Source organism: Delphinapterus leucas, chromosome 20, assembly GCF_059928025.1.
Source record: "Delphinapterus leucas isolate spDelLeu-1000000601 "Yukka" chromosome 20, BTC_Dleu_Yukka2, whole genome shotgun sequence".
NCBI lineage: Eukaryota > Metazoa > Chordata > Mammalia > Artiodactyla > Monodontidae > Delphinapterus > Delphinapterus leucas.
In genome coordinates, this window is record NC_143148.1 from 43,982,569 (window position 1) to 43,995,227 (window position 12,659).

General features: G+C 43.8%; 1 protein-coding gene across 8 annotated transcripts in view; it reads left to right on the forward strand.

Annotated features, from left to right (window-relative positions):
• WWP2 (WW domain containing E3 ubiquitin protein ligase 2) overlaps positions 1-12,659 on the forward strand; it is a 145,082-nt gene that overhangs the window by 39,876 nt on the left and 92,547 nt on the right. The gene's annotated exons all lie outside the window — the stretch shown is intronic.

Sequence of the window (12,659 nt, forward strand, 5' to 3'; positions counted from 1 at the left end):
TCTTAGAACCACTGAGTTACCACTTGGGAAAAAATACAGTTAGATACCTTCCTTACACTAACACTTGTGCTGGTTTTCTTTATTTAGTTTTTAAACGTTTAACCCTTTAATCAATCTGGAGGTTTTTCTGGTGTATGGTGTAGGCCAAGGATCTAGTTGTATTTTTTCCTTATGGATTTTATGGTGTCACTGTTTTCACTGGAGGGAGTGCCAGTATCAGTTTGGACATACCTCTTCTCACTGCTTTTTTTTTTTTATTTTTATTTTTTTGGCTGCGTTGGGTCTTAGTTGCAGCATGCGGGATCTTCATTGAGGCATGAAAGATCTTTCGTTGTGGCGCACTGTCTCTTCGTTGCCACACTCGGGCTTCTCTCTAGTTGTGGCGCGCGGGGGTCCAGAACGTGAGGGCTCTGTAGTTTGTGGCACGTGGGCTCTCTTGTTGAGGCGCGCGAATTCTGGTCTGCAGGCTTAGTTGCCCCGCGGAATGTGGGATCTTAGTTCCCCGACCAGGGATTGAACCTGTGTCCCCTGCATTGGAAGGTAGATTCTTTACCACTGGACCACCAAGGAAATCCCCTCACTGCTCTTTTTCTTCAAAACTTTCTTGGCTCTTGAGCCTTCATTTTTCCTGAAAGACTTTATGTATACACACACACACGCATCAATATCTATTCTGTGTCTATATATTCAAGGTGATGAGTTTATGCTGAAATCTCCAATTCTAATTCAACCTCACAGAGTTCTTCCTAACTTTCCTCCTTTCCCCACGAGAACCCTGGCTCTCACCATCATCTACATCTTTACTCATTTCTATATGCACAGGAGGTGGTTAGAGAATTGCTGTCCCCAGACCACTGTGAAAAATGAAGTACCTTCGAAAAGCTTTTTGCTTATGCTCTTCATTTTCTATGCGTGTCTGTTTTCTTTCCCCATGTGTGTCTCCCAGATTTAAAAAAAAAAAAAATGAGAGGGAGAAAAAGAAAACAGCTCCCTATTTATTTAAAAATCTTATAAGCAGAGGGTTGTAACTGCACTTTATGTTCCAAGAACAGATAGGCCAGTCACGAGGGCTGCACCACCTCCCTCCCTCTTCCATGAGGATGGAGTGTTCTGGTGGGTGGGCCATGCATCTCAAGGAGGCAGGCCTGACAGACAGTGCATGCATTTATTTTAAAGTAAGCACCACACTGTTTTTCCAGTTTTTCAACTGAAAGAGAAATAAACCACTGATCCTTGGAACCTGAGTCAGAGGGAGAAGAGAGAAACTTTTTAAAAATTGCTCCTAAGTTAAAAACAATTTTAAATTTAAGTTTGAGAAATTATTCACTATTTCTTCAGATGAGGAGGAGGCGGGCAAGAGACAAAAGTGAAAGGAAGGATGTGACAGTCCTGTAAGCTGGTAGGGAGCTATTATTTAGGGCACAGCTACAAACTCCAGTGCCTTGATTAGGCCTGATGGGAGAATGGCCAAACCAGTTCTGCATCGCCAAGTAGTTACTTTTATGAACCTGGTAAACCACTAAGACCTAGTTATTTTAGCCTCATGGAATACTCACAGAAGATTTCCGAGAAATTCTCTCTTGCTCCCCAAATTGAAAATAGTATAATTGTATCTCTGGGATGTGCCCCCCCACCCCCCATACCACAATCCGCAGATGCTCAAGTCCCTTATATAAAATAGCATAGTATTTGCATATTACCTATGTACATACCCCCGTATACTTTCAATTATCTCTAGATTATCTGTAATACCCAATACAATGTAAGTGCTTTGTAAATAGTTGCTGGAGCACAGCAAGTTCAAAGTTTGCTTTTGGGAATTTTCTGGAATTTTTTTTTTCCTGAATATTTTTGATCCACACTTGGTTGTATCTGAGAATATGGAGCATGTGGATATGTGGCGGGGGAGGCTGACTATTAATATTTTTTCTGATAATAAAAGCAACGTATGCTCCTAAAACTGAAAATGTTACTGTTATTTTTCTGATTATTATTGTTGTTTTATGCTTATTGAAAAAAAAGACAAAGAAAATTGTGAGTGCTAAGTATGTATCAGGCATTGTTCTGAATTCTTGATCTCTATCTGTCTATCTATGTCTATATCTATTCTTTCCATTTAATCCTCCTGCATACCTATAATGTAGGTTGTACTGCCATCCCCTTTAATGAGGAAATAGGTAGATTTTATGTAACTTGCCCAAGATCACATAGTAGGTGGTGGCAGAGTTGGGATTTAACCCAGGCCTTTTTGGTCTCAGAGCCTTTGCCTGCAACCTCTGCATATACTGCCTTCCAAAGAAGGAGAAGGTTAAAAAATCACTGGAAATTCTTTTTTTTCCCCCCCACAAAGCTAGCAAATCTTGTTCCGTTATTATGAACTCCATTGAATGTTTGCATTTTTTTTTTTTTTCTTTGCGGTACGCTGGCCTCTCACTGTGTGGCGTCTCCTGTTGCGGAGCACAGGCTCTGGATGCGCAGGCTCAGCGGCCATGGCTCACGGGCCCAGTCGCTCCGCGGCATGTGGGATCTTCCCAGACCGGGACACGAACCCGTGTCCCCTGGATCGGCAGGTGGACTCTCAACCACTGCGCCACCAGGGAAGCCCCTGTTTGCATTTTTTAAAGACAATTTTTTAGAGCAATTTTAGGGTTCACAGCAAAATTGAGAAGGTACATGGAAATTTTTTTATTCAGAGCTAACCCGGTTAATACTTTGTTATATATCCACTCAGCTTTTTGGGGGTATGTCAACCATATATATATATATATATATATATAAAATATATATGTATATAGGTGTGAGTGTCTGACTTTTTCCCCAAATTGGGAACTCACTCTACATATTGCTTTATAACTTGCTTTTTTTCCACCCAGTTTTTCTACCTCAATGAAACTAGATCCTTTTAATGGCTACAACAGCATTTTTTTGGTATGAATGCACCGTAGTTTAACAGATCTTTTATTGTTGGCCATTTCTGCCTCTTTACTACTATAAGCAAGACTTTTCAGTAAATTCTTGTAATGGTATCTTTGTTCTCCTGTCCTTTTTTTCCCTTAGGGTAGTAAATTCCTAGGCATGCATTGCTGGGTCAGAAGGCAGGCACGCTGCAAGTTCTGTGATATCTGTGGCCTCGGTCTGCTGCAAAGACTGGACCCGTTTACAGAACCCACCGTGTGTGTGTGCACGTGTACTTGTTTCCCTTCCCCCAGTGGCGCTGGGCATTACCAATCTTTTAACCTCTGCCAGTCTGTTCGGCTGTGACAGTGATTTCTCTTTGTTATTTTAATTTGCATCTCTTTTCTTTTCTCCTCTCCCTTTCCTTCTTGAGGAGCTCCTGGGTAAACTTTTGTCCTTGCTGCCTTGCTGCAAATGCTGTACCAGGTCTCCAGTCACCTCCGTGTGACTCCATCCAGGGTCAGTTCTCACTTCCAACTCACTTGCCTTGCAGACTGGAAACAAGGAATCCATCCCTCCTCCTTGACCTACTCTTTTCACTTGGTTTTCAGGACACCACGCCCGGCTGGTGTTCTATATTTCCAGTCACTCTTTTCCAGTCTCCTTTGCTGGTTTTCTCCTCGCTGGTCCAGAAGCCTTGGGATACCCCAAGTTGGCTTAGTCCTGCATCCACTTGTTAATTTATACCTCTTCCTTTCACGATCTCATCCAGCCTCATGGCTTTAAATTTGGTCCGTTCACCTATGACTTGCACCCTGGACCTTTCTGCGGGCAACCTGAGACCGTGTTTCTAGATGTCTAATCAGCATCCTCGAATTAACATGTTAAAAGCTGAGCGATCAGCTTTCATCTCAGGTAACGGAGATGGAGATTTGGTGTTGCTCAGGCTGAAAACCTGGGTGTCCTCCTTGACGCCATTCTTTCTATTACAACCCACACCCGGTCCATCAACATGTCCTGCCCTCATTACCTTCGAGGAACTGACTGTTTCTCACCCTGACAGCTGCCGTCACCCATGTCCACCTCACCACCACTTCTCGACTCAGGAGGCAAAGGCCTCCTAACTGGTCTCCCGGCATCATCTCCCTTTGCTCCCTACACTTCATTTTTGAGCCCATCAGCCAGAATGATCCAACCCATAAGTCGAATCACATCCCTCCTCCAGTGGTTGCCTTTCTCACTAAAAGTAAAAACTGAAGTCCTTCCCAAACGGCCTAAAAAGCCTTCCCTGATCTTTCTGTCACCTCTCTGTTACCCCATCTCAATCATTCCACCCTCACCAAACCGCCTCCTGCCCACAGGCCTTTGTGCTCTTCCTCCAGCCCACTGCTGCTCTTGTCTCAGGGCCTTTGCACCGCCCTGACCTTCTTCCCAAAATATTTCTTCCTTGTGTGTCCTCCTGCCTTTCTCCCTCACCCCCTTCCAGCCCACTCAGATGTCACCTCAGTGAGGGCTTCCCTGATCAATTCAGTGATTTTTTTTTTTTAATTTTACCAAGGTGTGCAACATTACCGTGAACTTTCCCACCACCTCAGTAAGATCCCTCCTGCTCACTTAGCTCTGGTTCCCATTAGTTCCTGTTCCCAGCCCAGCCCCTGGCAACCACTGCGCTGCTTCCTGTCTCTGTAGATTTGCCTTTTCTGGACACTTTATACAAATGGAATCATACATGTGGCCCTGACCAAACCACCTTAATTTCAGTTCCTCCCTACACAACATTCCCTATTCCTTTCCTTGCTTTATTTTCTTTTTAGCAGTATCCCCATATAGTATATATATATTTTGTTTATTTATCTGACTTATTGGCCTCTACAACTAGAATGTGAGCTCCATGGGGGCAGGCACTGTTTGGTTTTTGTTAACTCTTGTACATCCCCTCACTCCTGTGCCCAGAACACAAAGAAGATACTAATAATATAATATAATATAATATATACCATAACATAATATGATATTATACAATGTAATATAATAATATAATATTAGTATATATATAATATACATATTTAATTAGATTAGTGAGGATGAACATCTTTTTATGTGACTGGTTTTTGTGGCCAGTGTCGTGGCTGACCGCTGAGGCAGAGGTAGGACCAGGGAAGTGCTGGGTGCCCTCTCTGGGGAGGTATCAGGCAGAACCCGTCCCCAGCCTCCAAATGCAAGGCTTTGTTTCATTTTACCTCCATCCAGTTGCAGTTGTATCAGTGACGACTCTCCTTGATGGGCATCAGATGCCAGGCATTGGGATTTAAAACCATTTTTAATAGTCTCTGAAAAGCTCCCTGTGTGTTGCTTTCCATCATTGTGCACCTCAGGCAGATACGGCCAAGCCAGAACCTCAAGGAATTTCTGAAGAAGCCAAAAGCCACCCCCTCCCCCGACCCCAGACCCCCAGCTTCTCAAAGTTACAGCTGGGCCCAGCTCGCGGCTTTGGTGTCAGTGGAGAGCTGGTCGAAAGAAAAGGTCCTTTTAGCCAGGAGTCTCGAAAGTAAACACACAGGCCCCTGCAACGCAGGGTAAAACAGACCTGCTCTCTGTGTCACCGGCTGAGAGGCTGCCTTGTGAAACCTCACTTGAAAAAAGAAGAAAAGCTTTCTGTCAGGAAAGCCATCCCCTGTACGTGGCTGCCTCAGTGTGGCCTGGGGTTTAAGGCCGCCTCCAGAGTGTTCTGTAAACTTACTGGCTTTGGAGGGCCGTCAGCCTCGTGGGAATGCCTGTTTGAACAAAGAGTGATGCCACCCCTCAAAACACGAACGCTGGCTGAGGTCGTCCCCCTTTTTCTTTTTCTAATGGTATATTGAAAACTTTTGCATTTTAATCCATAGTATCTGGTCAGACAGTTTTCCCCTCTTTTCTTTCTTTCTCTCTCTTTTCTTCTTCTTTTTTTTTTTTTTCTTTTTAGACTTGTGAATTTGTCAGTGTTGGATCAGGATTTTGTATAACCGGAAATTTCCTTCTTTTCTATCGGGCATTTTCTTAGGGTTGTGAGAGGGGCCTGCGGCGGAGTCGGGGGTGGGTGTGAAGTTTATTTACCAGCATTTGCACAGTAAATCTCTTTGAGCACTGGGCTAGATGCCGGAGACGCAGCAGTGAACTAAGGCAGACAGTCTCGGAATTTAGGATCTAGAGAGGAAAGCGGATAGATGTTGGACAAATAACTGGTGCAGACTGTTCCAGTTGTGACAGATACGATGGAGGAAAGTGCAGGGTGCTCTGGGAGTATATCATTCAGGACTCAACCTAGACTGGGGTCAGGGAGTGTCAAGGAAGGCTTGCCCGAGGAAGTGACACCAGAACTGCAGAAGGATGACAAGCGATTGTCCAGGCCAACAAGGAGAAAAACATTCCAGGCTGAAGGAAGCTTGGAGGCAGGAAAAAGCTTAGTTCAGTCAAGTTACACAGAGAAGGCCCCCGGGGCTGGCCAGGCCTTGGCAGACAGCTGCTCGAGATTATGACCAAAAACAGCAGGAAGGAGGCGCCCAAGCAGCGCTGTCCAGTAGAAATGTGATGTGAACCACAGACACAATTTAAAGTTTTCTAGTAGCCACATTAGAGAAAGTAAAAACAGAAATAAACAGGGGGGAAATTCGTTTTAATGATCTATTTTCTTTAGTCCAATATATACCAAATGTTATCGTTTTAACACATGAGATCTGGTGTGTCATTTACACGCCCAGCACATCTCAGTCTGGAGATAGGAAAATGAGACTGTTGCCTGGATATGAGCAGTTTCCTTCCGCTTGCCAGAAAAAAAACCAACCCTGAAACATTGCACCTGATGACGGGGCCTCTTCCTTGTGCCAGTTCCCTGAGAGTGGCTCCCGCCTGCCTACCCATCCAGTCTCCCAGGTTCTTCAGGGGAGACACTGCGGCTGCTGGGGTCATACGAAGATCAGACCTTGTTTAGCTCATCGGAGTGCCTGATTTCCTCTTTTCCTTCAGTCTTCTGGGATTCTAGGAGCATTTTTCTTAGAGCAGGAGACTTACTCTTGTAGGAGAGTGGTGAGTTGGGAGGGAAAGCGATCCTGGATCAGAGTGAGGGTGCCACAGTTACACGCGTGGTGCGGTCAGTGCTACGGTCAGGTACAGAGCGGAGATTTTCACCTTAGCGTCAGGCCCGGCCTGGGGGATGCTGTTTATTATGTACAGGATAGCAAGGCACACAGTTCTCAGAATATGATGTCTGTGTCTTCCCTCCCTCCCACTCCTAATTAACTGATTAATGTTTATTTACATGTGTATTACGTGAATTCATTCTTTTGGGGCCGGGGACTTTGTGGTAAAGGCTGAATTCCCTTTGAACGTGCTGCTCCCTCAATCCTAAAACCCTCCTCAACAGATAGATTGCTTCTGTATATATTTTTAAAGATTCTTAGGATACTTTACAAGTCAAGGGGCACAACTTGTGGGCCTAGGGTGAATTCACTTTTGCGTGTGTAGTTTATACGTGAGTTTTTGTGCTGGTGTTTGCAAGTCTGGTGACTTCATACAAAGTTGACGACAGTGACCTATGTCATGGGGAAAGGGTTTGGAATGTGTGTGCTTACATCATATTTTGAATTTCTTTTTCTTTTTTTCATATTTTGAATTTCTGCTTGAATTTTTAATAATAAGCATGTTTAAAAAATTGTAAGTTAATGTTATTTATTGTGGGGCAAATATTATATAGCATAAATGGGGAAAATTTTAAACTTTTTATTATGGAAAGTTTCAAAGATAAATAAAAGTAGAGAGAATCATATAATGACTGAGTCATCCTGTATCCATTACCCACTTTGAACAGTGAGGAGCACGTGTCCAGTTGTCTTTCATCTCTAGCCCCCACTTTTTGGGGATGTATTTGAAAGCAAATCTTAGGCATCATGTCATTTCATTTGTAAACACTTCGGTATACGTGTGTAACTGATATTGGAAATTGAGAAAAAATACATATGCACTGTGCAGATAATGGAAATTTAAAAAGTGAAACCGTTATTTCATAATCTGACTCTTCAAACACAACTTATTGTTTTTCTCTGCTTCATTTATTTCTTTGCCCCTTTACATACTTATTTTTACAGGGTTTTAATCATGGGGTGCTTTTTATAACTTCATGTTCTTGTTTTTTTTAAAATTAACATTGTAGTGTAAATGATTTTCCATGTTGTTCACTCTTCATAATCATTAATCCAAATCTTTTTTTTTTTTTTAAGATGTTGGGGGTAGGAGTTTATTAATTAATTAATTTATTTTTGCTGTGTTGGGTCTTCATTTCTGTGCGAGGGCTTTCTCTAGTTGTGGCAAGCGGGGGCCACTCTTCATCGCGCTGCGCGGGCCTCTCACTATGGCGGCTTCTCTTGTTGCGGAGCACAGGCTCCACACATGCAGGCTCAGTAGTTGTGGCTCACGGGCCTAGTTGCTCCGCGGCACGTGGGATCCTCCCAGACCAGGGCTCGTACCCGTGTCCCCTGCATTAGCAGGCAGATTCTCAACCACTGTGCCACCAGGGAAGCCCCATCCAAATCTTAATTGTGGCATAATATTTCACTCATTTGAGATTTGTAATTTTTCAAAAGCGGGAATTTTTTTTATTGTGAAGTGATTACCACAATAAGTTTAGTTAACCCTTATCATCTCAGGTAGATACAAAAAGAATAAAGGAAAAAAGTGGGTTTTTTCCTTGTGATGAGAACTTTTAGGATTTCCTGTCTTTGCATCTTTCCAATAGATCATACAGCAGTGTTAACTGTAGTCACCACGCTGTCCATCACATCCTTGGTCCTTATTTATCTTACAACTGGAAGTTTGTACTTTTTGGCTACCTTCATCCAATTCCTCCGCTTTGCTGATTTGTTTAAAAGCAGAACCTTAACCATGAAAGCGCTCTTCTAGCTGGGCTCCTGGATTTCACTATTCCGAGACCGTTGAAAAGGAGGCTTGTTCATTGAAACCCTTTCTCTGCTGTGTTTACAGACACGTCCTCAATTCTGTGCAACGGGGAGAGGTGGCATAGTCACCGAGGTTCCCTGAGGGCGCAGAGAATGGATGAGCTGCTCAGATGGGACTAGTCTAGGAATCCTCCGAATTAATGGGTGATGAGGACCACCCCCGCCTTGGGATAGAGGAGCTCTAATGACAAGGCCGCAGTAATTAATGTGAACTGACAGTTTATCCTAAAAATGCAACTTTCCCAGATCTGTATTTATTTCCTCTAAATCACTTTAAAAATAGGCTATAGCTTTACAAACAGTGAGATTCACCAAGACACATGAGGCTTTTTTTTGTTTCCTACGTGAAGGGGACCCTCAGTTGATTCAAGAGGGACTCTTTGTCTATAATGTACCTTATTAGATAGATGACTCAGATGAATAGCCAGTTCTGAAGTGTCTATGTCAGTGCTTTTTTTTTTTTTTTTTGCGGTACGCGGGCCTCTCACTGCTGTGGCCTCTCCCGTTGCGGAGAACAGGCTCCGGACGCGCAGGCTCAGCGACCATGGCTCACGGTCCCAGCCGCTCCGCGGCATGTGGGATCTTCCCAGACCGGGACACGAGCCCGCGTCCCCTGCATCGGCAGGCGGACTCTCAACCACTGCGCCACCAGGGAAGCCCCATTTTTTTTATTTTTTATTTTTTTGTAAGTAAAGAAAAGCATGTGTAGCTTCAGGGGTTTGGACTGTAGAACACTGTGACCCTGAATCAAGAGAAATAAGGACGATCATGACTGACGAATCTGTCATGTACCTAAATGAGGATGCATGTGCCTAACCTCTCCTCCATCATTCTTGTGGTTGGAGGCGAGCCGTCCCTCTTCCTCCCATGTGAAGGGCAGACTCTCCATCCATGCTTTGGAGCCCACCCTTTCCTGCCTTCTCAGGACTCCTTTCTGACTTTGCTCCTGCCTCTCTGACTGGTCTTCTTCCCCCACCTGCTTCACCCCGCAACGTGCTAGCTCTTTGCCTGAAACTTCAGATCACAGTTGAGCTGTCAGTTCCTCAGGAAACTTTTCCTGATGCCCTGACCAGGCCAAATATCCAGCACTGATGGGACCATAAGGTCTCTTGCATGAAATCTGTTTCACAGTTGCAACTTTACATTTCTTTGTGACATTATTTAGTCACTTCTCTTTCTCCCACTGACTTGTGAGATTCCTAAAAGCAGAGACTATGTCCATTTTCTTTCTTCATTATAACCCAGCTTCTAGCACAGTGTCAGGCACATAAAGGATGCCCAGAAAATGCTTCTTGAATGAATGCACAAGAAAAAGAGGAGAAAAATAAAAGTTTAAAAACTGGCTTTGTAAAATGAAGCTCTTTTCATTTTTAGAGGAGTTGATGCAACCGTCAGTCAACCAAGACTTTAAACTTTTATTTATTTATTTATTTTTGGCTGCGTTGGGTCTTTGTTGGTGCGTGCGGGCTTTCTCTTGTTGTGGCAAGTGGGGGCTACTCTTCATTGTGGTGTGCGGCTTCTCATTGCGGTGGCTTCTCTTGTTGCGGAGCACGGGCTCTAGGTGTGTGGGCTTCAGTAGTTGTGGCACCTGGGCTCAGTAGTTGTGGCACACGGGCTCTAGAGCGCAGACTCAGTAGTTGTGGTGCATGGGCTTAGTTGCTCCGCGGCATGTGGGATCTTCCCGGACCAGAGCTTGAACCCGTGTCCCCTGCATTGGCAGGCGGATTCTTAACCACTGCACCACCAGGGAAGCCCCAGCCAAGACTTTAATTTGGAGATAATTAAGGATACATTCCAAGCAGTAGCCTACAGAAGAAGCTTCAAGGCCAAGGTAGACGCTTCCTTACACCATGTGTTCTGGGAAGACTCTGCCAAGGCTTGAGTGATGGGGGCCGAGGGAAGGTGGGTGAAGCAGAGTCAACCTTGGTACCCTAACAAGAATTCCACTGTCTACAATGTGCTGCTAGCTTGGTAGAAGAGGCTTTCTCTTGTTAGGCTCTGGCTAAGGTTGGAAGCCAAAGAGACATCGTAACAGTAAATCCTGGAAGCCTCTGGCTTTCTTTACTGCGAAGGGAATGTGAAACAGTGTTCTCTTTAAACCTGGGGTAGCCTCCAGTCTGTGTGTGTCTGAGTTAACGGGGAGCCAGGGAAGGGAAAGGAGACTGTTTACTCTCTGCCCTTCTGGAATTTCCTCCGGTTCCGTTCCTCTGTGCACCAGTGTTTCACAGCTACGTGTAGAATGAACACTGACCTGTTAATGAATGCCCTGTTTATTTTCACTTTCTTTTGATGGGCCTATGGGATTGAGGGCAGAAGGAGGCCGGAAGAAGGAGGTTTGTTTGTTCCACTGAACAGCTCTGTTAAGGCCAAATCAATCACATCTTCCTCGGGCTTCTGAGACTCTTGGCCAGAGAGTACTTGGTCTCCCTTAAAAATATCCTACTTTGTGTCCTGTTTTGTTTTTCTCAAATTTCCAGGTAAATCCTTACATTTGTATTCTGAGTTAGGAAGAAAATATTTTTTCTCTTAAATGATATAAGCGTATACATGCACATACATTTTGGTGGTGTGAGAGCAGGGAAGGGCAGTGATGATAGAAGATTCTAAAGCAGAAAGTTCCTTCATACACTGCAGTGAAACTGCCCAGGCAGGGCTTCTGGTCTTAACTGAATTGCACTAAAGGGACACAGTTTGGCAGTTCTGGTTTATGTAGTTTTTTTCTTCTGTCGGAATGAGGAAGGCAACTTCCATGCCCTATTTATCTATACTTATTGGTACCATATGCAAACAGCATATTAAAAAGCCCATGTCAGGAAAGGGAAAAAGTAAGTCTTAGAAAAATATTACTCATCCTTGTTGCACGTAACAACTCTTCCCAATAGGAAATTATTAACCTGAAGCCACTTGCAAATCTGAGGCTTTGAAGTAAGGGAAAATAACCATCAGAGCTACTCCCTAAGCAGCTTGATTGTATATTTTCTACCTTTTCATATTTCAAAATGTGTATGTAACATTGAGTTTGTGTAAGTTTTTTAGTTTACAGTCACTGTTTGTTCTTTAGGTAGGCTGGCTTGAAAAAGAAAAGCTATTATGGAAAATGTCAAAATACACAAAAGTAGAAAGAATAGTCCATGAACCCCTATGTGCCCATCACTCAGATCCACAGCGGGCTACAGGTGGCCATTCCCACCCCACCCTCCACGGGGTTATTTTCACATAAATCTCAGACATGTTTCATTTACAAATATTTCAGTATGGATCTCTTAAAGATAAGGGCTCTTAAAAACCATAACCATGATACCAGCTTCATACCTGAGAAGCTTAATGGTAATTATTTAATCTCATCAAATATTCAGAGAGTTTTTAACGTTTCCCCAGCTGTCTTCAACATTATTTTCCCCCCACCATTGGTTTGTTTGAATCAGGATCCAAACAGGATTGATAAGTCTCTTAAGTCCCTCTCCCTTGCCCCGCAACCAGGGATGGAACCCGGGCCCTTGGCAGTGAAAGCTCGGAGTCCTAACCAGTGGACTGCCAGGGAATTTCTTCTTTCTCTTTTAACTAATATGTTCTCCTTCTTCTTTTTATCCCTTACAGCTCATTGTTGAAGAAACTGGACAGTTTGTCCTGTAGCTTCCCACATATTGGGTTTTGCTGTTTGTGTCCCTGAAATGTGTTTTAACATGTTCCTCTGTCCCTCTGTGTTTCTTGTAATCTCATACCTGTTGAGATCTAGATCTAGAGACTTGATCTGATCCAGGTTCTTATTTTTTTCTT